A 26890-nucleotide genomic window follows, 5' to 3' on the forward strand; every position below is an offset into this window, starting at 1 on the left:
AATAGCATACTTTGGAATTTCTCACCTGAAGACACATGATAATGTTCCACAAATCAAAATGGCTTTCCCCTGTACAGCTCTAGTTTACTGTCAGATGAGACCTATTTCACTGGCAATTTACACATGCCTCAAACTTTTGTTTCAGAACAGCTCTAAGTAATATCAGACAGTTTGTAAAAAAAAATAAATACCAAACAGGTAGATTAACTATGTACTAGTTTGTTGGTTTGCTTATGTTTGAAATGCTGCATTTAAAGATAATGCACAACCATTTTTTAGAATCCAAGCCTAGGAAAAAAGCTGAAGAACTGCAATTTTGACAGTGAAGTATTTTTAAAGTGAAAGTACTTGTGTGTATGGCCGGAATGTGTGCTGCCACCCTGGCTGTAGGGCCATGCAGGGCTGGGATGCAGATGGCAGGTAGATTCCCACTGGTGCCCAAAGGACCGACGTGGGAAGTCCCATCTGCCAACAGAGGTGTTGTTATGCCTACAAGGAACCATCCTGATCTACTAAACGAGTTTTATCCAACCTACGTGGTGTGCAAAACTGAACTATATTTATCAGAACTAGTCATTTATGAAAATTAACAAATTGAAACACATTTGGTATTTCCAGCTACAGTCTGATCTGCATCATCACATCAGATGGCCAAAGTCACATCGTGGGTAACCCGTTCAATGAATGGAAAACATTCTGTTTCCTCAGCCTCTCACTAAAGCTTTGACAGACTGCTTTTAAAATGTTCCTGAAATATTCTGCCATGGCATTCAACCTTCAAACGATGTTTTATGTAAGCTGACTCTATTTTTGCAAAATTATTCAGCGAGGTGTAAAGTAGCAGCAAACACAATTTATAAACATTAAGCAGCTTTCACCTTTGCTATATAGATCAGTGTCTTTTCCTAATACAAGTTGTGCCAAATAATTACAAAGCTGTTTGCATATTTATCTACTTATTTAGAAAACTTCAAAGCAGAATTACAAGTTTGTAAGTTATTGGCAGCAGACATATGTTGCCCCATCTGTACAAAAGAAAAAAATAAAGAAACAAACCCACTCTTAGGGAGCATCATTCCTTTGCCTTGCCTTTGCCTTGTTTTTGCCTTAAAGCCTTCTACATCACTGAAATCATAGCACTCATTATACCTTACCACAGAAGAATAAAATGTAAACACATTTGTTAAAATCCTACTTTAATGAAGTAGTGAAAAGGCAGCTTGATCACAGTATAGTAGTTCTGATATGAGAATGTTTTGTGACAATAGACACTGGCAGAGATAAAACAAAATCTAAAGGCCAGAAGCAGAAATAAAATAAGGAATAAACAAGTTGATTACAGTGGAGTTCCTGAATTTTCTTTCTGAGCTTAATTTTTGGAAACTATTGGAAACTAGAACACTGCAACCACAACTAAGTAGCAACTATTAATTGGTACAGAAAAGTAGAAGACATTGCGCTAAAATCTAACCATTTCTGAGGCTGTTTTAGTGGAATAATGTGGCACACATTCCTGCAACTGATATTAGATGCACAAGAGAAGAGGTTCAGTTTTGGTTGTCAAACATGACCACAAAAACTCCTGCGATTGCTCCCCATGTCCAATCTACAACTGCACCAGTATTAAACTGTTCAGCCAGAAAACAGCAGACAGCAACCGATCATTCAAAGTGATTCAAAATGTGCAGTCCACTACATTGCCATAGCCACCACCAAATTTCACACAAATCTGTGGCTTTTTTATGTTTTTTTTTTTTTTTTTTTTTTTTTTTTTTCCCCAGGGAGCAAATTTTATGCACTGCAATGCATCTACTGAAAGATTCATACTGAATCCCACAAGCAAATGGGCCTGATGAGGAAGAGCAGCGAAGCACTACATTTCACTGCTGGGGGTTCTCCGATTGGTTATAGAAGCATATAAGTTACTAGATCCAGCTTCAGCTTTTTGGTCTTATCAGCAGTCTTTACAGAAGACCAGCTTTTGAGCCAGGAGGCCATAAGCTGCCAGATACTGCTGCCTTGACATTTGCAAAAAGCTGTTGATAATGATGAAGTCACAAGAATATTTAGCAGTACAGTAAGATTGCTAATGAATGGTTGATGCTGAACTAAACTGTTTAAGATTACAATTAAGAAATTAATAGAAGCAATTTCTCTCTTGAATGCTCCCTGCTAGTGGAAGGAAATGTCTCAGTCAATATTTTGAGGGAAGCGACATTTGAACTGCAAAAGAGAAACTGTTTCTCTTACATTTCTTTGATCATTTCTTGAGCATATCGAAGTGGTGGATATAAGAAAATGAGCTGACAGTCCCTCTAAAATGACAAAGGAATGTGTAAGTTTTGGGTTTTTTTCCCCCCAAATAAATAATGGCATGACAAGGAGGGTACCTATAGGGTGACTAGTACTGTTTTAAGCGTAAAAATGTGTGAAAAATAGTGTAAGCAGAGCAGGATTTAATTGGTCAATTTTCATCAGTGCAAAACAAAGAAAAACAATAGCCCTCTGTCCTTCACTTTCAACACCGAGAGGGAGAGTCCCTGAGCACTCCATAAGAAGTCCAATGTTAATTGATTTTTTTTTTAAATAGCAATAGAAAACAAGATAATTTTTGGATGATGATTAAGGTTAGTCAGGGTTACAAACCAGTACTGGAAGGCTGTGATACAAATATTGCCACATGCAAGTGTTGATCTACCATTAATCACAGAAAGAAGACTTTCATGTGACAAGATGCTGTAGAAATAAAGAACTGCTAGCAGTTTTACAAAAAGTAATTGCTCATCTGAACCTTTTAAAATATTTGTAACTGCCCTATAAATAAAGATTTCCTGCCAGCCATGGGGAAGCTGTCTGAGGCGACAGCAACCTATTCCAGTGTGTAATTGTTTCCATGGCAAAGATCTTTCACTAATATCCAGAGAGAGCTTCCCCTGAAGCAGCTTTTATATTTTTTGCTTCCTGTACTGTCTCTGTCCACCTTCTCCATGACTTCTTTACATGCTGAGAGACTGATGGCATAGAAAACTACATTTTCAGCTGGTCAAAGTCATTAACATAATTTTTCAGTATTTACAACCCACGGATATATATTACAGGAGTCATGTACAAACTCTCTTAAGAGCTGCTGTACAGGGAAAAATCAAAGAGAAACTTTTTATTTTGTATTTTGCAAACTCACCAGTAGTATAGGTGCTCCTTGCAGCACTTGTAATGGTGGGATAAAACAGAACCTGCAAGCATTTCAGGAAATAAAGGGCTTTTTGCTTACAGATACACTACAAAACAGACATTCTCATTGTGAGGGGGTGGAAACAAAGGTGTGAGTGGTGGGACCCTTATCACTTAATCTGATCTGGCAGAGCCATGAGAGGAGTGGGAACACGAGCATTGCAGGTTATATTTGCTTGCCATGTTAATAGGTACACAGCCGGTATGTTTTGCTAAGTTACTAGCACAATTTTTTTGTCATCTGAGTAGTAATTTTCTTTTGCACTGGTGGTATATATAAAGGAAAAGTACAAACTAGCAAGGCAAGTAAGAAAAAAAAACTGTGACATCTATACTGAGAATTTTCTGATTAAGTTGATTGATTCCCAAAAAATGAAAATCCAAGTTGTTCTAAAAAGTTTTTTATTCTGATGAGTTTTGATATTGTGTAAATTTTTTATATGATATTTGCATGTACTGTTTGTGGTCTTATTTTGATATTGGCTGAAAGCAAGCCTCAGCCCTGTGGAATTGCCTGTATTTTTTCACTTAAGACAGTAGATGTCTCTAGCTCCACTTATGATAAGGGCAAATTAACCTTTTAGAATCTGTTTGGAAGCACCGGATATGTAAAAACAGAATCCAACAAGTTTTTTTGCTATGAATCCAATAGAAATTAAATGTCCAATATAAAATTCATTTTCCTTTATTTTAAAGCAAACAGATAAACAGACAATTAAAAAAAAAAAGACAGAAGAGGAATATCCTGGGTGCAGTATACATCCTAGCACTAAGAACAATTTAGTGTTAAATGTCTTAATTTTTCTTTTATTTATTTGTTTATTTATTCTTTCACTAGGACAACTCCCAGTTGAAATTATTCAACATAAAGGAAACTCACAGTAAATGTAGCATAAAAACTTGTTTTCATTAAAAAAACAAGGTCAACAAACAGATTCTGCACTGTTTTATTTAAGTTTAAAAACTATTTTTAAACCTAACCTTTTATGTATGAATTGTTGTTTTCCCTGTTTTCAAATTAGTAACAAAAAGTGGTTTGTAAGTGGGTCCAGAGGCAGCCTAAAACATATGAATGAATAAAATAAAACCTCATAAATCAAGTGCTGGCGTTTTCATTCACTATCCACAATATCTGCAGTATGACAGTGACAATCTCAACTGCAGTGCAGGTAGGATAATTTAATCTTAAATGAACACTAGAAGTCAGACGAAGTAAACTATTTTCTGGTTCTAAAATATTTGAAACTGTAGCAACACCAGTTAGATTCTGATCAGCTAGGACTGCCACCTTCCTGTCAGTCATCAAATATTTGGTCTTAGAGGAGCTGTTTAGACTGACATCAAGTGACAAATATTTCTGAAATCCTCACCTATTGAATACTTGTATCAAACAGGACATTCAACTTGCTAAATGCACAAAATCACTGCACATGCAAAATTCCTTGTCATTACTTCTAGGGGTTTTTTTGTTTTTGTTTTAATTGTCATTTTCTTTTTTGAAGAAAGCAAAGTTCTTTCCCAAGAGCAATCTAGAAATTTCAGGAAGAAAAAAAAAAAAAAAAAAAAGATAAAGAAAGAAAGGGAGAAAGAGGGAGAAAGGAGAGAATGAAAGACAGAAAGAGAAAGCACAGAAGAAAAAGAAAATAACCCAAAATATGATTCTCTCCTTCTTTTAATTCACACAGCAGTTGGGTCAAATTTCCCAAGTTGTTCAAAGAGTGAAGTAGACGTTAAAATTGCAATAAAAGCTTTTCTTGTGATGATGTGAAATGCAGTTAATTTATACTATGCTACTGTTTTCAGTTGAGTTTTTAAGAACAGAACTAGACGAAAACGGGAAAACAGTATTTCACATTGGTCATAAAACGGTAACTTCAGATCATTTCAATCCATTGTATAAATTCCTATTTCAGATGGTGAGGAATTTCCAATACATGATTCTTTGTTTCATTTTACTTCAGAAAAGCCTTAAAAAGAAAAATGAAATGAATAAGCTGGATGCTTTGCATACAGTCACTCTCTAAAATGTTACATTTAGTACCCTGGGCTTTGAATAGGGCTTATCTCAGTTCTTGATGCTACTCCATGAGAGAACCAGAGAGTCTTGCAGCATACATTTTTGCTGTAATTCCTGAGGAAGCAGCACGTGATTATGTGCAATGTTGAAGTTATGCAATACAAAAAAATATAAATAATACAAAAAAAAATAGAAACAACATAAAATTTAAAAACCCTGTGGGAATCGTTTTTATTTATTTATTTTTTTTTTAAATCCAGGTTTGTACAGGTTGAACAGAGTATTACCAATGTAATATTATGGTTTGAGGACCAGAAAATAAAACAATCTCATGTTTCTAGTAGGCAACAGCATGTAGAAGCAGACTATTTCTTTTTTATTTGAAAGCTCTGCTCAAATATTAGTTAGACAAATATTTCCTAAATTAGGTGGGATCCATCATTTAATGTTGGACTATGTTCTTTATTTACCTATCACTAATAACTATTTACTGTTACTAGCACGTAATTAGATGTTAACTTATGCAAACATACCACAAAGATTTTTACTAATTAAAGAAAAATGAAGACTCAAGTGCATTATCTTTATTTAATACAACTGAACCCAAATGTAGATCTGAAGCAGGAGCTGTCTTTCCAAATGTAACCCTTTTGTTAAATTACAGTGCTACCACATTATCATATTGAGGGAGATAATGTAAGATAAAATTTGGTACATTGCAAACAGAACTCTTTAAGGCATATCTATGTTCTTAACATTCTTTATTTGCTGCTTCATACCTGCCTGAACTACAATGGCCTTAGCAACAAACAAAATTAACCTTACAGCAATTTAAAGAAATAAACATAGTAAACATTGAGCACAGGGATTGATTCACCTGTGTCAGGGCTGACAGAGAAAAGTACCACAGGCAGCAGTGCCACGTAGTTCAAAAACCACGTCTGTACAAACAGAGCAGAAAAAGCATAAAATAGCAGGCTGTTAACAGCACACAGTGCAACAAAGATTATCATTACAGAAACACTTTCACACAGGTGTATGCATATATCAGCATAAAGAAGAAGAAGCAGAACTAGTAAAAAAATCCTTAACTATCAAAAGGATAAAGCAATATAAGCAAAATAATATTATTCATGCTAGTGAAAGAAAAGTCAGTTCTGAAGGCATGATTAAGAGTGCCCTTACATGCACAGTTCCTTACACATAGAATACCTCATGTGCTGTTTTGTGAAATACAAAGCTTAAGGCCTACTGCTGTGAGACTGTTAGACATTGTTTTTTTCCTGGCTGTTATTAAAATGACAGCACATGGAGGCAAATAGATCCTGTTATGGGATGTATGTCTTCAAAGACAGCTATGATGTCTATGCTGATGCAGCATTGATATCACTGATCATTTTACAGTCCACATATATAGCAGGCAAGAAAATATATTCTCAACTATGATTACACCACTGTTAAAATGCAAATGGATGTGTGTTCTGCGATAAGGAAATCCAAGTTATTTGGAAGAAAACCTGATACTACTTCTGAGCATCCCGTCCTAAGATTTTCAAACAAAGGAATTATAATGTAGTACATCTTTTTGTCTGCTTGCCCACTGTCCACTTGGTGATAAGAATACAGAGGAATAACCCTCATGTGCATTAATTATCCCACAGTGCTTATGCAAACAAAGCTTACACACCTCTTTAACTCCACGCTTATGGTTAAAAAAAAATATAATAATGCAAGTAGCTTTATAGATTACACAGCTCTCTAATATCCTTCTAGCACCTGCTTGAAAACACCGTTGCCTTTAGATTTATAATAGAGAAAACTGTAAACTCTTCTGTCCCTACACTAATATATATTTTTTTCCTAGTTAAGTAGAAACATCTGTTGCAGTGAAGTGACACTGACAGGTGCTGAAGGAGATTAAGATGTCTAATACCTGGAAACTCATGTTCTGTTGAGAACATGCAGTTCCACATTTGAACTGTAAATAAGCAATAAGAGCCTGAAAGCTATTCCTCTTTTCTTATATTGTAAGCATGCAGATCTCAGAACAGGTTTCCCCTGAAATTTTAATGAGATGCCTTCTACCACTGTTGTCTGGGGATACATAACTCAAAATTCAGTCATTTATCATGTTCTTATACTCTCAGCACTTGCTGTGTAACATAATTATGTTTTCTTCAGAAAGGAAATAAATGCACAGGAAGCACCTGCACACAACATTCAATAAAATAAAAACTGAACAATAATAATGCATCATTTAAATTCAGTTTTGAATGTTAATCATAGATTTCGTGGACTACTATGGCATGTTCATAATTTTCAAGAAGGGTAGATGATAACAAACTATTCCAGAAATCAAGATAGTTTCAGTGCAAATGAGATGTTTTCTTTCTGACCACAGATCCTAAACAGTTACACAGCCCGTATGGACTTAATGCAAATTGCCATTGTAAGTCAGTTGTTACACTCATTGCATGACATCCAGATAGGGGTATAGGATGCTACTAAATATTATTTATGATGACAATTTGAAACATATTTCAACAGGACAGTTATCCAGATACTCTAAACGGAGAGTTTTTATTTTCACACTGTTACTGATCTGCTGCTTTCAGTGATCCAGTCGGGAAAGAAAAAGAGAATTGTAGACAAAACAAGAACCATACTGAATAACTAATCAGCTGAAGACACAACTACTATTACAGGCTTTGAACTAATTAAAATATTCTTCTTAAACAGAATGGCAACCTAAAATTACCAGCATAAGGCACGAGTCCATTAGTAGGCTTGAAAATGTCAGTTCTTCCAAGTACTAACACTGCTTTACCTCTTCTACATTAGATCCACGAGATCCATACTGAGTTTGACTGTTGGGGATTCAGGGTAGAAAGAGGTCTCTTTCTGCAGCTATCCAAGATTTGAACTCAAACTCTTTTCAGAAAAACTCATGCTAAAATGGGGTGCTTAGTTGACAGTGGTGGCAAGAAATGAAGTCCCATTTAAGTCAGTAGATTCCAAAGCAATCACTTATGTCAATACTTTATCTTGTCCTCACAATCTATATAGCCAACTCAATCCCACACTTGCTCTGCAGATATTCAAGCTCAGCTGAATTTCACAGCTTGAATTTATTTATAGTATTAACAGTAGAAATATTCATTTAACAAATATTTTGTGTTCATATACGACCATAACAGACAGGCTTAATACCAGCCCACCATTACATACTTCTAAAACTAGAAAAGAAAATAGTAAAAAAGGTTTCATTAGGTCTAGAGGAGAATGATAGCTACTGATAGCTCGTCAGTCTGAAATAACAGCAGGGGGTGAAAATAACATGGTATATATGTACATATCTCTCAGGAAAAAGTTGAGAAGCATGAATAGGCATTTCTAGCCTGCTGAGTGCTATAGATAAGACCTGCATTATCCCTGATATCGAAACATAAAAATCTGGCCTTCTAGTTTACTTTGCAGCTCAGGGAATGAAAAATACTTCACCAAGATGGTGTTTGTTACTGTGCAAATGTCTTAGGCTAAGTTTTACAGTTGGTAGTCACATCAGAGATTCATATGTCTCAAGACAAAAATATTGTAAGAGCATTTTCAACTCATTTATAACTTGATGAAACACTTCTTCACTTCAAAAATTTAGCACCCCTTTTCCCAAACTATGTCTCTTGGAGAACAAGAAAACTATCATACAGATAAGATTTCTGAAAATTGTAATCCAGAATGTTGATGGAATGCTCTGCTTTGACACTTCAGAAATACTTTTTATTTATATATAACTTTCCACCTGTGCATGTAGTCCTATTAATAAGTTCCTCACTATTTCTATTAATATATGAAATACAGCAGCTCTAGTTCTCAAGATGCAGCCACATTATGAAAGCTGCCATATATTGTGCTTAAACTTGGACCAACTCACTTGCTGAAAGATTATTTCAAATTGCAAAAATCTTTAAACTGGACTATATTGTCAGCTATATAGAATTAAAAAATCAAAAACAAACGAACAAAATAATACCAGAAGAATATCAGAAGGTAACAACTGAGTTGTTTGCATCCACATGTTCTTACTTCTTCTAATTTACCAGAAATCAATAAGTTATCTGAAGATAGCAAGAAAAAGCACAGTTATCCAAAGCTCTGAGAGTTATCCATAGATTTGGCACCTTTTGACCAAAATGTCTGCATGCATTTGACAGTAGTCAAATAAAAACTTGATCCTTCCAATTCTTCTGTGTAGAATAAATCAAATCTGCTTTCATGATGATGATCAAACCAAGGTTTTCTTTTATTTAATATTCAACAAATTGGTTTGCTAAGATATTACCTCTAGCTACATAATTCTCAAATAGTGATGTCTCTATTTCAAGAGCTAGATGAATCGTGTTACTTCTCCCTGACTTGTTCCAACAGCCTGTCTGTAAGATCACAATGATAATCCTGGGCTAATTCATAATTAAAGCATAGTTCTTATGCCTAGGAATACTTTAATATTGGTGTTTCATTTCAGTTGATTCCAGACATTCCTTTTCTCCTTGTTAATTTTCAGTCTATGTTGTTAATTAATCACTTCTAACAGGGCTTGGTTATTTAACTTGAAACAAAAGCTTAGAACTTAAGTGGTGTTTTCTATCCTACTGCTACAGGCAGGGAAGTTAAGTTACTCTTGCTTCTTTTCAGAAGTATCTACTTTAAGGAAATAAAGTTATTCTGATTATAAATTTGGTGGGTAAAAAAAAGCAAACACTTCAGGATGTTTAATTCCATTACCATGATAAACTTTATTTTCTCTTTTGCTTAATACTCACAAAGCTTTAGCAATCCAGTAACTTCTCAGATATTAAAGCTTTAAACTCAGTGAATGGAGTTTAAGCTAGAAAATTCTGCTGAGCCTGTTCCTCCTGCATAAAAGTTACTTTTCTGCTGGCTCAGTGTCCCTCCTGTGTTTGTACGACTTACTTTCCTTAACCTCTCTTCAGAGAAAATATTTAATTGTCATCACTGTAGAAATTAAGCTGATACCTCAAAAACAAGAAACATGTAAATATAGCTTCATGCAAAAGGCTTGGATTTGTCAGCTGGAAAGAGTGAACTGTTTTATACTACTTCAGATCATAGCTGGATTCTCCCAGAGCATCCACAGTAATTACTTGACTGAGCAAATTCTTATTTATTGATAAGTATATGTCCCATGAGAAAGCACTTACAGCACATCAGAATTATCAAATGGGTATCAGCTGAATAATATCCTCTATTAGAGTATAAGCATGAGATGATTTTTTCTTTATTCTTTGCTGGTAAAAGTGAACTGGAAAAACAACATTTTCCTTTTCTAAATCTAGTCAGAGAGCAGGTATATTTAATTTTATGAAAACAATGTTTGCATTGCATGCCATCTGCTCTGGTTTGAAATTTCTGGAAATACTCAGAAGATAACTGAACAATTCCAAGCAGAAATGATTTAAAACTCACATTTCCATTCTATAAAATGAGAATGGAAATCCTCTATGATGCAGGACAAAAGGTCATCAACTGGATGAATATTTGGTCTGAAATTACTGATTTTAATAGGCACTGAGGAAATTGTTGTATAGTTTGAGGGGAAGTATAACAGCTAATTCTGAATGTTCATATGAGCTACTCTAAAAGGAGACAAGACTTCAACTCAGTAAAAAAATAATAGCCATGTTCCCCAGGAATCCTGCTCCCTCAGTTACAGCACATCAGGAAGCAGCTAAAACATTGCTGGGTATCTATGTTCATGATTCACAAATCTACTCAATGAGTCAGGACTGGAAGGAAACACCTTAGGCAAAATTGACTTTGAAGAGCATTTCTCCTGGTATAAAGGAGAAATATATACAAAAATATATGCCCTCAACACCAGCCTAGAGTTCAACATGAATAGATGGGCTCTAAATCAGAGTGGAAAGGAGCGCTCATCCCATTGGATGCTACATTGAGCACAAGGGGACAGGAAAATCAATGCAACCTGAAGCTATGCCATGAGAAGCACAGAAGTGGTGACACTGAACAACCACTCTTCACTCCATAGCCTTCCAAAGTTGCTGTAATGCTCGGAATAGGTGAGTGGCAATACAGATGTTGTGCCTCACTAGGAAATGCATATATCTGAATTGTAGTGGCTCACTCAATTTCCATTCAATATAAAAATGTAAAGTATTTAATCTACACCTTATTTTCAAGGTACATACACATTCAGTCAAAAAGCAAAAGATATATTTGAATAGACTAAGAATTAGAAGAAAAACACATCACATTTTTTTCCCTAAATGAAATAAGTTTATAAAGAGAAATGGCAACTTTCTAATACTTTGATATTCAAAGTTTTCTAGATTGTGAAAAATCCACTTTAAGCAACATTCAAAACAATCTGATCATCATGTCATCCATTTACTGATGTGTAAGATAAAATTAAAGCAAGAAATTGGGAAGCAAGGTATGTGGAATACTATGCTAGCTAGAACAGAAAAGTAGTACTAAAACTGTATGAAATACAACACAGGGAAAATCTGTTTGTGATTACTTTGTGCTTTAGAACCTATCCTCCAACACTACATTCTCTTCTGGACTAGTCTGCTAGTTGCAGTAAAACAAGAGTAAAACAGGGATTGAAAGAATATCAGTTCTCTTCTCAGTCTATGAACCAGAGTCTAACAGTACACTGGGTTTTATTTAAAATCTTTAATCCTTAATCTATTTAGAGTCATAAGAGTTACGTCTAGTACAGTAAGGGTCCTTTTCCTTTCAGATATAAGACAGAACATGCAGGATGGCATAGCACTATGGCTACAGGGCACTTCCCTCACTATGCCAATCCTGCAGAATATAGCATGTACTTGAGCCTTCTCCACACTTAACTTTAAATGCTGCTAGTAAAAGTACTAACACATCACATTTTTTGTTATAGAGTATAAAAAGTATAAATAACAGAAGTTTTTTACTTAAGTTTGTGAAACCTTAATTATACTGGCACTAGTTCAGTAGACAACAAGCACAGCATCTGTTGTACAACACCAAGCATTTATGCATGAGATAAAAAAGGTAATTTTCCAGCTGCTTTTAGAGCACAGATATTTGCATATAAAATTCACAAAGAAATGAGATTTAAGAAAGATCAATCCAGTTATTTGCAAAGAGTGGAGACTCAAATTGGAGCAAATGATTACTGGAGTTAATGTTCCTCCACGATTGTTTGCTTTCTGTAATTCAGTATTAATTACCATCAGCAAGTAATTTGTTTGAATATTTCACAGCTTTATGAGACTTTACAGGAAATCGACTTCCTAGACGGAGATGGTTCTTTCAGCGGCCATAGGCTGTGGACAACAGGAATTAACTGTATATACAGCATACTGATTTTAACTGAGACAGTTACTTTGACTTTCAGCATTTTTGGAAAAACAGCCAAAATACCACTGGTTTTGTGTTTTTCAATGTTTATTAGCTCACCACTGAATATTCTGAAGGTTTACCTCTGTGCTATGGGATGTACTATGTTAATTTTCAGGACCCTAAAGATCATCTAGATCCAACCACCTTTTAATTAGTGTTCAGAACTCTGCACTCTATGGCATTTCACAGGCATTGCAAGCATCCATTTCTAAAATTTCCTTCTTCAAAACCCACTACTGAAATAGTAATTTCAGGAGGACCCACTGCATGATTTCCATACAGTTCCCCACGTCTTAAAGCCCATATTCTGGAGAAAGAATTCACGCAGTTGAGCATGTATCTATTCCTCAGTTGAGTTCCCACAAGAAATTAATTCTGCTATCTCTTACCGAGTTTAAGCAGAAAGAGATTTCATGTTTTCCTCAGACTTAGCTTGCTCTTCATGCAACCACACTTTTTCATTTTGAAAAGTGAAAGGAAGGAAGAGAATTGAAGAGGTGACTGCAGTCACATAAATGTCAATAGGTAGTAGATTGCATTTCTGACTGATTAGCACAAAGTGTGAGACAAAATATGGCAAAGCAAACAAATTTAATAAGCCTGTCATTGACACCTAAATTGCCTGAGTGAGGAAGTGCTGTGTTTTCCATTTACTACAAATCTTACTCAACCCAGCATGGCTTTTTTCGTTCATTTTGTTGCTTGTAATGTTTTTAAGGTTAATTTGAAAGGGTATATGAAAACAGTAACAACAAATGTCGAGGCTGTCAAAATTCAGTGGCTTTACAATTTAAGTTATATAGTAGAAATTCAATTTGATTCAAGTTTGTTATACATCAGTTTTCCCAGAAACCATGCTTTTCTCTAACCTACTGCAGTAAGAGAAGAAGATTGCCCAATAAAATTACCTGACAAAAATCCAAGTAGAAATGTTAATACGCAGTGTCTAGTGTCACTCAGTGGAAAACAAAAATAAGCACACTGATTGTTAAAAGGTCATCTCAAAATTCACCCGTTCTAAGTATATTCTTATTTATATTATATTCTGATCAAAATTGCAAAGAAAACAAAACTTATTTTCATGAAAGGATTTTCCACATTTGAAATCTAACGGGTTGTCCTCCGAATTAAGTTATTCAAAGTGGGCTCATGTGAAGGTATAATTTAACTGGGTAGGTGAGAGGGGCTATGTATGTAATTGTCTAAAGCTACAGAAAGAAAATCTAGCACAAAAAATTTACAATATCACAATCAGCTACCATAGAAACAGCTGTCATTTCAGAAATCAACACATTTTGGACAAAAAAAAAAAAAAAAAAAAAGAATATAAGATAAAGAGAAAATATATTCAAAAACTAGATGAAATGCATTTCGATGTTCCTGTTTTCAAGGCACATCAACTGATTCAGAATTTCAAACATCATGAGATATGTCTGTATTTAAAATACCATGGAAACTTGCTTGTTTATCTACACAGATGAGCAGTGGAATTGATTAAACAGATCCACGTTTCTTATTGTGCCATTTAGATGTGTTTTACCAGAAGAACAAACACATCTGAATGATGTTAAGTTTATCTGATACAAGCTGAGACATGGTGAATGGTGAAAAAGGAAGAAAAACTGCATAAAGAAAGAAAGAGCAAGATTGCTAAATATTTGCACTTAGAAAGTTATGGAGGCTGCTCTCAGACAACAGTAGGGAAGTGGGTGGATAAAAATGTCAATCTAAGGTCCAATGTTAGGTATAAAACAGCATAATCAAGGGAGAACAAGAGTATTAGGAATCTTTGACTCATAGCAAAAACAGGCAGAGGAACAAAAGGTGGATATTTGATCATGCCCTTTAAATTTGAATTGGATAACAGACCTGTGGGTGAGCCACAAGCAAATGCAGCTGGTGAGTTTCTTGCACTCCTACTCAACAGCTGACAAACCTGAAAGACTGGCATAATGGTCAGGATGGAAGCATCATAAAGCTGGACAAACAGAGCAGGTAGCAGAAAGCAGCAGGGCTTCAAAAATGAATCAGTTTGTAAGCTCCTGATTCCAAGAGCAGTTAGGTATGCACTGAGTAGATGTGAGGATGGTCATAAGGAAGTGCAAAACAGGAATAAAATAAAATAAAAATGAGAGTTGAGAGGGACAAGATTTGATATTTGATAAGGAGCAGAAGGTAAATTACTCTATACCTATACACAAAGTGATCCCAGTTAAGATTTTGTTAGAATTTGGGATTCAATCCATATCTCTTGTTATTCAATAATGAGAAAATGTGGATACTTCAAAGATTCACACATGGCACCTCACATCTCTTTTTCTTCTTTGTAATATTCCCAGACCTTCCACCCTTCCACTGCTAACATCTCTTTCCTCCATTGCAGAGCACAAGAAACATCTTGAAAGGACAAAGAAATTAGCTGGGGTAATATCTTACAAAGATGCAGATACTTTTTTCCTGTTAAAAAAAAAAAAAAAGAGAGAGAGAGAGAAAAAAAAAAAGAAGGAAGGAAGGAAGGAAGGAAGGAAGGAAGGAAGGAAGGAAGGAAGGAAGGAAGGAAGGAAGGAAGGAAGGAAGGAAGGAAGGAAGGAAGGAAGGAAGGAAGGAAGGAAGGAAGGAAGGAAGGAAGGAAGGAAGGAAGGAAGGAAGGAAGGAAGGAAGGAAGGGGAAGGGAAGGGAAAAAAATATGCATCTAGTATCAATTTTTGAAGATCTCCATATTAATTCAGCACTTTCACAGAACTATTCTATTCCAACACTGCCCAAGAGTCATTCACTGTGGAAGGCTGTAGTCCAGAGAGAGGAGAATAGCACAGTTTGTCACTGTAGAGTCTATCAATCTCTATAAGGGCTTCAGAGATATGTTTTTCACTCACTCATTTGAACCACCAAAAGCAACTGAATTTAAATTTCTTGTGCAAATTTGAATGATCTATGTAAATCTTTTTCTTCTTTTTACGTGATAATTTTACCAACCACAACAGAAGATTATATATTGTGCACAGGTATACAAAGATACATACAGACACAAACACTGTATATTTACTTTAAAACTAGCTGATATTAAATAAATAATACCTGCTACAACCTCATTTTGCATTTAATGACAGGCATCGAAGTTCAGTTTAACTTAAATCACAAAATAAAGATCCTGAAGTTTTCAAGAATGTGCACAGCCATTTCTCTGTAAAACACAAGGTTCAGCAAAGTCCTAGGACCAACATATTAGGACTTAGGACTAACAACCAGGTGGCTGGTTTGTTAGTTAAGAAAAGTTTTATTCTAAAGGACCTCTAGAATCCACATTCCATACACTGTATGTACTCTACATGTCTGCTGGAATTTCACACAGGTCAGTTTCACCTGCTGTCCTTAGAAACTCAGCCCATGCTACAGAATGGTACAAGGGAAAAACATGAAATTGCTAGAAGGGACAGATTCTAGTCACAGTAGAGCTAAAAACATACTGGTGAAACACCAGCACAGAGAGTTTTGGATTTCTGAGCTGGAACAAGGGTTGGTGGTCAATTCAAGGTCCACTGATCTTATTATCTGAGTGAAATCTGCACCATAGACAGGATCTTGAACATCTTTTTTTTTCCTGTACACATATTCCCTGAGTTGCAACCACTCTTTCCTTTTCTATATGAAACTGTAGATTATACCTTACTCTAAAGTAGGTTTCTGTTCCAAAAAAGTAGAATCTAGAAGAACTAATAGAAATACCTGAAGTCTACAGAATACTGAGACACCCATAGAACAAATAATCTTACCAGAAGAAAAAATTCTTCTTTATTCCAGAACAATGATGTGAAAATTGCTGCATTAAAATATGTTGTTGGCAAGTGCAGCATGAGATAAAAACATGCAAATTAGATTCTTTGGGTTACAATAGATTGCGCTTTGACTAGGCAAATTCCCAGAAGAGTCAGTCTCTGGGTAGGACATTTTTTCTTTAGATGAATGGAGCACAACTGAGTTTATTAACAGAATGTTAGATAAAACACGTCTCTTAAAATTCAACAAGCAATACTGATCAAGCACCAAAACATATATTTATGAAGGTAATAGTCAAGCTCTCACTTATGCAGCCTGACCTTTTGCAAATTACTTTGATTTACAGCTCATGAAATCACTGAGGAATTTAGGTTTCGCCACCTCATCTAATACTGTGTTCAAAGCTAGGCTAGCTTTAAGTCTAGATCAAGTTGGTCTGGGTCTTGAACAGTCAATTTTCTTCTTCCTACTGAAGAATTAGATCATACCCATGACAAAAGATGGGAAAAGCATTGTGAAAGTAAAAATCTCAGTGAAACTGTCAACACTTATTCAAAACTTTAAGAGGCACTTCTAAGTGAAATACAGCTGTCTGGGAAATGAGAGGCAGGGTGCAGAGACACGCAAGTATTAGAAGAGACATGGCTACATGCCAAAAAATGGGCACGAAGTCCCCCACCTCTACATCCTATGTCACTTTTCCACTGTATTGGCTGCACTGAGAAAGCTGGCAGGCAATTCAGGTTACTCAGTCACTGAAGGTCTTGAATAGTGACTACTTCAGTATGAAAACCTGCTTTTAGCATCACTGAGCACATGACATCCCACAGGTCTATCCATCTCAAATTTATATATGCTTATAAGTACTAGACAGGTCTTTTAAGTAAGGTGTATGCTTTAGATGAAAGCTTAGCTTCCTGTTGTGAGGAGACTGTGCAAATGAATACGACTTTCGGATTCTATGCATTCTTTTCCATATTGCATTTCTGAGAAAAATCTAAGCCATTTAAAATCATGTTTTAGTATGATGTTTTTAGTTTTATAGTTCAGTTTTATAGTTTTTAGTATATAGTTCAGCTCTCATCTTTTGGAGCTCTCTCATGCTGATAAAGAAACAAGGAAAAAAATTCAGAGACCAAACTGCAGATAACATTTTCCTTTCTTTTCTTTCTTTTCCTTTTTTTTTTTTTTTTTTTTTTTGGTAAAACACTGATTTTAAGGTATAGCACTGAATGATAGGGTTCAGCAAATTTAGAGATTGTTCCCACTCTCCTGAGTGAATGCCTGAATTGTTCTTCAGGCTGAGATGTTCTCTTTTTGAGGCAGCTGAAATTGTGTGCCATTTTCTAGTTTTCGTTTTCATTTCTTCTGGGCAATATGAGGTCTGATGAAACAAAATTGCTTTCTCTATGAAGGAACTCACTGAATGAATCATTTTATTCTTCTTTCAGGGCCCTTTTTTTTTTTTTTTTTTTTTTTTTTTTTTTTTTTTTTTTTAATGTAAAAGCACATGTCAAACAGAAAAGAAGGATCATGCAGTCCCAGACAGAGATGGAACATACATTTGGCTGTACTTCTTGACTTTCAGCAATAGACATAAAATGTGACATTCAGCTGGTCAGAACATCTGACCAGAAGAGAACAAAACCCACAAAAAACATATTTTTCCCATATCTTGAATATTGCATGCAATTCTGGGGGAGGAGGATACAGGGAGGAGAGAGGGGAAACCATCTCATGTCAGCTATATATCGGGAATAACTGTTCAGCAACAGGCATGGAGAAGGCTGAGATACTCAAGAAGTTCTTTGCCTAAGTCTTCATTGGCAATTGGGCTTCCCACATCTCTCGTGTCCCTGAACCTCTAGATTGGAGCTGAGGGAGCAGAATCCCTCCCACTGCAAGAGAAGAGCAGATTCGAGACCACCTGATGAGATGGAACAAATACAAGTCTATGAAAACTGATGATATGCATCCCAGGATCCTGAAGAAACTGACAGAAGTAGTTGTCATGCCATTCTCTATCACAGTTGAAAAGTCATGCCTGTCAAGTAGAGTCTCCTGTGTCTGGAAAGGGGGGAACATCACTCACACTTCTAAGAAATTTAGAAAGAAAGACCTAGGGAAATCTGTGCCTGTGATGATCATGAAACATATTCTTCTGTAAGAGATGCTAAGGCACAAGAGAGATGAGGAAGAGATCTGAGACAGCCAGTGTGGCTTCACCAAGGGAGGGCTGTGCCTGACAAATCTGGTGGTGTCCACCTACGATGAAGTGATAGTACCAGTGGACAGTGGAAAAGCAACTGTTGTTGTCTACCTGGACTTGTGCAAGGCCTTTGGCATGGGCCCCCTCCACATCCTTATCTCTAAGTTGAAGAGATATGAATTTGAATGGTACAGTACTCAATGGATATTAGTCGTAAGGTTATAGTTAGAGGGTTAATGTCAATTGCTTTAAGTTCAGGTGAAGGCTGGTTATGAGTGGTACCCCCCAGCAGTCTGTTTGGAGAACTCTGGCCATCCTGATCTACTGGTTGGCAACACCACCCACGGCATGGGGATTGGAACTAGATGACTTTAAGGTCTGTTCCAGCCTAAGCTGTTCCATGATTCTATAATATGACACAATTTAATGATTCTCATGCTGCCTCCGGCTAGGTGGAGCAGCATTCCGTTTCAGAAGGTTTTCATAGGAGTTTTCAATAAAAGCTCATTGAAAGTGATAGACTAATCTACACAACAGACATAACCTTTATTTACACACATCCATTAGCAGCATACTAAAATTGCAGTAAACTCACTCCCTTGGGTAAAAAGGCAGTTCTATTTGCAAAGAAATGACACAGCTGTTGAGGGAAATTAGAGGTCAGGTTAGCACAGTTGTCATGACGCATATTTTTGCCATCTTTATGGAAATTCAAACACCTGATGAATCTGTGGAAAGTCTGCCACTGAAATCACAAACATCCTATTCTTTGCTGCAGACCTCTGGAAAAGATGCATGTGACATCCTTGTTTGTACAGTCTAATCTGCTGCTGACAACATTAGCTTTTTGGACAACTACAAGTCAGTTGATACTGAGTTTCCAGTCACTACAGTTTTTAGGATTTTTAGGATTTTTATGTGGTTGCCTTTCCCTTATTGTTTTACACTGTTCAAAATTACAGTGTTTATTTTAGTTTCAGTAACTTAAAATTTGATCAATACATTGTTCAAGGGAAGGAAAAGATTCCTAACGCTAATGATTCTCAACGAATTATGGGTTTTAATGGCTATGCATTTGTAAACAAGACTGGATGCTCACAACCATCTCCACTAATATTTTACATTAAAAACTGTTTAGTGAAGGTCTCCCTCTCTTGTGCCAGAAGTCTGCTAGGTAGGCGTAGGGGGAAAATATGCTTCTTCACAGTAACAGAAGACACTTGGAAATTCATAAGATTCAGCTAGTCTTCATTAACTGGAGAGGAGTGCTTGTACTGATCTACTAGAAAGATTACTTTAAATTTGGTAATATTTAGAGAGTTAAAAATTCAACTGACAGAAGAGATCAGTCTTTTATTCCTTGCAGCAGAATGTTATATGACTTACCAATTAATGCTAATTTTTGCTTCTCAAAGGCTCGGAACAGACACTGCTCCTGCCTCTAAGGGGAGGAAGTAGCAAGTATTTCAGCCAAGCAGTGGCATTTAAACAATAGGTTAAATGCACATCAATGCATAAAGGAACACTTCCTAGCATATTTCTACAGTAGAGATATAAAAAGCTCAGAGAAATGATCCTTTGCTCTGATTTTCATCTTCCAGGCTTTCAAAGTGCTCAAGACTTAGAGGAAGTACTATTAATCCAAGAATAGTCACATCATCTGTACATATTTATTAAATTTTGTCAGCTCTGATGTTATCAAGGATATTGATAAGCAGCACGAAAGCTCAAAACAGTTATTGATTGTAAGGAATAAAATATAAAAACCAAAACTGCATTTTTCTTCTATTTAAGAAAATACTTGTAGTTACTAGGAAATACGTGTAGTACAAACACTGCTCCAAAAATAATGCCTCTTATTTTATTATATTGACCCACCAAATCAGAGGCAGTTGTTAGTCACATGGCAGTAGAGGTTTAATCTTTTTGCTAATATTCCATTTTATTTTGTTGCCGTGAAACAGACTGCAACAGAGGGAAGGATGACAAAATGACACCTGATGTGGAAGTGACTATGAAAGACAGGGGTGTCAATGAACTCCTCCATGAAGAAAAATTGCACCCACTGACATTCACCAATTCTTGCTGAATGTCTGTGGAGACCAAGCAGTGGATGTCAGCACGGAAAGATCTGATCAGGGCATGTTAAAACAGAATTGTTATCAGTTTGATAGTAACTGTATAGTGGTTGTTTACAGTGTTAGTTTTTCTATTTTCAGAGATCTTTCAGAGTTTCTTCACAGAAAGATATTACTTGCTATTTATGTTCCCTATTGTGCTGTTTACCATTTCCAGGGATTAGGGTTATCATTTTTCTGTACGGTGTAACACTGGCCAGGAAGCTAATCTGATATTTATATTCAATATTGCACTCATCATCTTACTCTAGGAATCACATCTGGGAAACTATTAACAATTTCACTCTTTTCCTTGTGTCCCTGGGGAGGGAAGCTATGGAAGAGACAAGCAGGAATGTTCAAACCAGCATGTTCCCATGGTTAGTCTAATGAATGTGCTTTAAAGCTTTGTCTCCACCACAGAACTGTTCTGAGGCTTTATAGTTAGGAGTGGCAGGGAGTGTGGGATGGTATGGAGTGAGCAACACAGTGTTTCAAAACTTCACCCATGAAAAACTGCAGAATCCTGAGAAACTAGTGAAATGTTTAGAGAAAGTCTGCTGTCACCCTAGTAGTTCTGGAGAGGCACAAATCACTGCAGCGTGGTAGGGCCTAGTTCCTGCCTACCACACTTTGTTCAACGCTGTTCACCACCTTAAAGAGGTCTTTAGATTTGATAACAAATAAACAGGGCCTGTGATTGTCCCAACCACTGCACAGACTACTCCCTGCCTGTGTGAACCAGTATCTCAGCCATCAGAAGAAAGTGGATGCTCACTTGTGGAAAGTGGATCAGAAGAAAGAATGCTCAAGGGAGGGAATACAATGGGCAGACATCACAAGCCACCTTGTGGTTTTACAACACTACAGGATAACATCTTTGAAATATGAAATTTAGTTTTCCTTCTTTGTACAGAAATCCCACTTGTTCTTAGCTTGTCTGAGTTTGGCCCACCACCTGCAGGAGTGCAGGAGCTGACAAGGTACTTCACGGACCTAGGCCAACCCAAGGATTCTTTGTCTTGGATTTGAATTCTATTGGTCATATCCCAACATGATGCTTTGATGCAAGAATCTGAAATCCAGCCTCCTACAGAGTAGATGTTTCCCCTCCCACAAGATGATTGTTAACTTCATTTAATCTTCTGGAGATGCAAGAAATCAATTTAAAAGTCCCATCTTCAGTATTGTCTATTTTTCTCAGGCCCAAATAGCTACCCTAAAATAGGAACTAACCTAAGAGTTTATAAAAGCATCACTTACGTTAAAACATCTATTCTTACAGACCCCAAAATACTAAAATCAGGAAAGCTGAAAACAAAAATAATCAATTTTGGCTTCTCTGATTCAGAATGACAGTGGTATCTGTTAGACTATACTAGCTATAATAATTGCTGGATTACTCCTGCAGTTTTAATGAACATACTAAAGATTTTACAACAAAGGTTGTATGACAAGAAACTGCTTCGGCATGTAAAAGTATGGTTTAAAATGCACTCCTGTGTTGTAACACTTGTTTGATGGCAGCTTTGCTAACTTAGTAATTGTTACTGTTGCACTCCCATTTTTTGGTGTCTCACATCCTTGCATAATTTAGTACAACATATAAAATGTATTTAATTAAATTCTAGGTGTTTGGTGCCAGATTTCTCTTACCGTGGGCACTGCCAAGCACATATTCATTTTTAAAACTATGGAATACCAAATATTGTACAAATAGTAGAAGGCTAATTTGTCCTTCCCCACAGAACATATGCTCAGAGAAAAATCTGAGGAATGGTAAAATAAGAGACCCACATTAAGCAAATATATAAAAATAAGAATTCATCTGTCTTATGTATTCATAAAGATCAAGATGGAGAAAAGACTACAGTTATGTCTGAAAGCTTAAAAACTACTCTAAACTAACTTAGGAAAAACATTTAATGTGAAGTGGTCTTAGAAAGAAGGAGGAAACTTCTGTGGCAGAAACAGGAACAGCTTGTTAAATCCTCACTAATGATGCAAGATAGCATGAACAAGGTTGATAAAAAGTGAGTAGGTGAGATAATAATTTCCAAAAGTTCATGCAGGATATTAAAAGTGTTTCATTAAATTAAAAAGGAGTGATGACAAATGTCAGAATAAACTATATAAGGATTTAAACTACATTTGAACAGAAAAATGGGAATAATGTGCAGAGAAAGATTGAAGGTATGGAAATACTGAAAGACAGAAGAATTGCTGAAAGCAGGAAATAAGCAAAAATTGTCAATATTTTTGATGCAAAGAGCAATTAGATAAATTTCTCATGGTACAGTCCTGAGAAACATGAGGCCTCCCCAGAAAGACAAATTGCCACAATTAAGAAATTTAAATTACTGCACTGGACAGACTGCACTGGGGTGAATAAATAAAATTAGCTGTTTTCACTGATAAGCAGCATGAACATTTTCCCAACTGCAAGAATTCTAAAATAAAACCCTAAATTGTGCGGAGGGGTGAGAGCCACACTTCCTAATTTTATAATTAAATTGAACATACACTTTTAGAGGAATGTGATATTCTTCTTTGAAGATGCAAAGAGCAAAATAACAAAGAAACAAACAAACAAACAAAAAAAAAGCAAAATTAGCTTCAGCAATTTAAACACACTAGAAACTCTGCTTTTAACAAATTAACATTGTATGTGTAATTTTATACAATCTTATTACGTATTACGTAGGCACCATGGAGTAAAAAAATACTTAAGTACATTCAGACTATATAATTTCTGACATGCTTTAATATACAATTTTCAGAAAACAATTATAACAATTTCCTGGTGTGGCAGAACATAGAGGACACTCCTCCTCATATATATATCTTTATCTAGAGATAATGAAGCAACTTGATTTATTACCTAACATATTAAAATAACTTGTCTATACAGCATTTATAGCAGCTGGCAAAGCAACCATTAAGCAAAGCAATTTTCCTACTTTCTTCATAGACAGCAGAATTTATAGTAATTTTTATTTATACTATACACTCATCTAATCATGTAAGATTATACTTCAGATACTACTAATATCTAACTCAAATTCGTTAAAAATAATTACTTGCACCCATCAACACTGCAGTCATTGAGTACTTTAGAGTCCCATATCTCCCTTGAAAAACAACTAAGAAAACTGTCTTTTTGTCTCCAGCCATCTTAGCACATGCACCAGAATTTTAAATCATTCATTATTTCCCGGGAGGGTATCATCCACACAATTTCTTGAGACTGCGGGTGTTTAACATCATTTATAAATTGTTCTCCATATGCTGCAAAACATTATAGATGTGCACAATCATAGAATTATTAAGGTTGGAAAAGACCTTTAAGATCACCTAATCCAACCATCAACCCATTGCCACCATGCCAAAATGTAACAGAATATTGGTGGGAAGGTTCATCCTCTACTGTCATATCAACATCTGCCTCTGATGTCATGGGCCAATGTAACCTGCTGATAGGATGCCAGTCAGAGAGATCTAAGTAGACTTGAGCATTGGGTCTAGGAGAACCTCAGGAGGTTCAACAAATCCGAATGCAAGATCTTGCACCTGGGCTGAGGCAACAGCACTACCAATGCAAGCTGGGAGATGAAAGGATTGAGCACAATCCTGCCAAAAAAGAGCTGGGGGTAATAATGGATGGAAAGCTGGACGTGAGCCAGTAATGTGCCTTCACTGCCTAGAAAGCAAACCATATCCTGAAAATAAGCATGGCCAGCAGGTCAAGGGAAGTAATCCTGCCCTCTACTCTGTACTCACCTCACCTTCTGTCCAGATGTGGAGTTTTCAGTACAGGAGAGACATAGACCTGTTGGAGCATATCCATAGGAGGGCCACAAAAGTGATCCTAGGGAATCTCCTAAGAGGACAGGCTGAGAGAGCTGGGGCAGCTCAGCCAGGAGAAGAGAAGGCTGCTAGGTGACCTGATAGTGGCCTTTCATGATCTCAACAGAAGATACAGAAGGGCACAGACTCTTTAGCAGGGTCTGTTGTGACAGAACAAGGGGAAGTGGCTTCAAGTTAAAGTGGGTAGTTTTAGGCTAGATATAAGGAAAAAATATTCTACAGTGAGGGTGGTGAGGTACTGGAACAGTGTCTGGAGATTGTCCAGAGATGTACCATCCCAGAGACTTTCAAGGAGAGACTGGACCAGGCTCTGGGCAACCTGATCTAACTATGCAAGTCCCTGTTCATTGCAGGGGAACTGGACTAGGTGAGCTTTAAAGATCCCTTTCCTACTCTAAGTAGAGTATGATTCTGTGACTCTGGTACAAAAGGTTCACAACTTTACCACGAGGCTCCTAAAGTGGCTCCTTCACAGCTGTGGAAGATATGAGAATAGGAAGAAAAGGAATAAACTTTGGCATCAGATCTGGGCATGGATTTTTTAAAGGAAAATGTAGCTTAATTTTACTAGAACAAATCAGCAACAGTACAGAGGCTGTCCAGTGCCAGTGAAAAAAAAAAAAGAGCATAAAATGTATTGCAAAATCTGCTAAAGTACTACAGAGTAGTCAGAATATTGGTCCCATACTGCTTCCATATATCAGTATCTCTATGGCTAGGTACCTGTGGACTGGCACCACAGCACTGATAGACTGGTAGGAGAAAACAGTAAGATGCTCCAACATTCACTGTAGAAAGATAACACAGAAATCATTTGCTGTGAAAAACTGATGAGAACTTCTAGCTATCTTGAATAAAAGCCACCAAAAATTTAAAATCAGCACTGGAAAACTACCCTAAATGCTTCAGATAGAGTGACAGGGAGTAGTATTAATCTGAAAAAATCATTGCTATCTCTTCCATACTTTGTAGCAACTAGACTTTGTTTGTTTATTTGAAAAAATACTGAATTGATGTTTCAAATATATATATATATATATTTGTTTTTCAATTGACTTCTAAATACTTCGGAAGCATTGGTACTACCACCTCCAGAAGATGGCACCAGCTACCTTTATTATTTTACAGAAGAACACATCTAACAATTACTTTTTCTTCACTTCATTAATGCACACAAAACCTGTCTGCTATCCTGACTGACTCATTTGCTTAATTTTCAGAAAAAAAAAATTCAGTAGGCTGCAAGTGGTTTTCTCAATTTACATCCACTTAGTAACAATTTACATATTCTGAAGTGTTAGGGTTATTTCATTAAAATATGTAACATCTTCACTGACACTGTAATTTTGTCTTACCACAGTTTATATGGAGTACAAAACAGACATATCCAAAACTTAAGAGCATCTGCTATAGGCTTTAATATAATTACCTTAGAAAACATGATACAACTATACTTGAAATATGTTTAACTTTATACATTGCAAAAACAGCAAGACATTTGAATGTTTTTCTCCCCAGCTCCCTGTCCTCCAGATTTCAGTGAATTCTGAGTACTTCTATTAAAAGACAGAAAAGTAATTTCATGACTAATCTATTGGCGTCAGTGCTCCTTCGGGGGTTTTTAATAAGAGCATCTTGACCGTTTTGCTAGATAGAAAAGGCACTGAAATGATTATTCTGGGATCACATTTGCAATTCTCAATTTTCTAAAGTCAGGATCTTGCGTGACTACAGAGACCGTGCATGTCGCAGACCTTCCTGTTCAAAAAAAAAAAAAGCTTTTCAACAATAACTTTATCCAAAAATGTACAGCAGGAAAAAAAATATATTTTTGCAACTGTTGTTTTCAAATTTGAGAAACTTTTCTTCACTCACTAGTTGTTTCTTGAAAATCCTTACAGTCACAATTTCATTTTTTTAACTCCTTCTTTCTGGCTTATGATACATTGGGATACATCTGGACAAGAAATCCCTTCTGATTACAGTATCAAATTCTGATACAGTTTGTTTTGCTGCATTTCTCCTTCCTTTATTCCAGTACTCACAGCTGGAAGATCTTGCCGTTTCCCCATCAGACTGAAGAGTTGTCAGCAAAGTTACATATAACAACATTTATATAGTTCCTAAATATAGGGCTAGATACTTAAAGCCACAAGTTGCCAGTACCTGCTGATACAAGAAAGGTTCAATAAATACTTGCCATTTAATAGACTTTTTCTCAGTTTAATAAGACATTTTGTTTAT

General features: G+C 36.1%; 1 protein-coding gene across 2 annotated transcripts in view; it reads right to left on the minus strand.

Annotated features, from left to right (window-relative positions):
- Positions 1-26890, minus strand: part of TRPM3 (transient receptor potential cation channel subfamily M member 3) — a 403209-nt gene that overhangs the window by 317227 nt on the left and 59092 nt on the right. The gene's annotated exons all lie outside the window — the stretch shown is intronic.

The sequence above is a fragment of the Lagopus muta genome, chromosome Z (assembly GCF_023343835.1).
Source record: "Lagopus muta isolate bLagMut1 chromosome Z, bLagMut1 primary, whole genome shotgun sequence".
Taxonomy (NCBI): Eukaryota; Metazoa; Chordata; class Aves; order Galliformes; family Phasianidae; genus Lagopus; species Lagopus muta.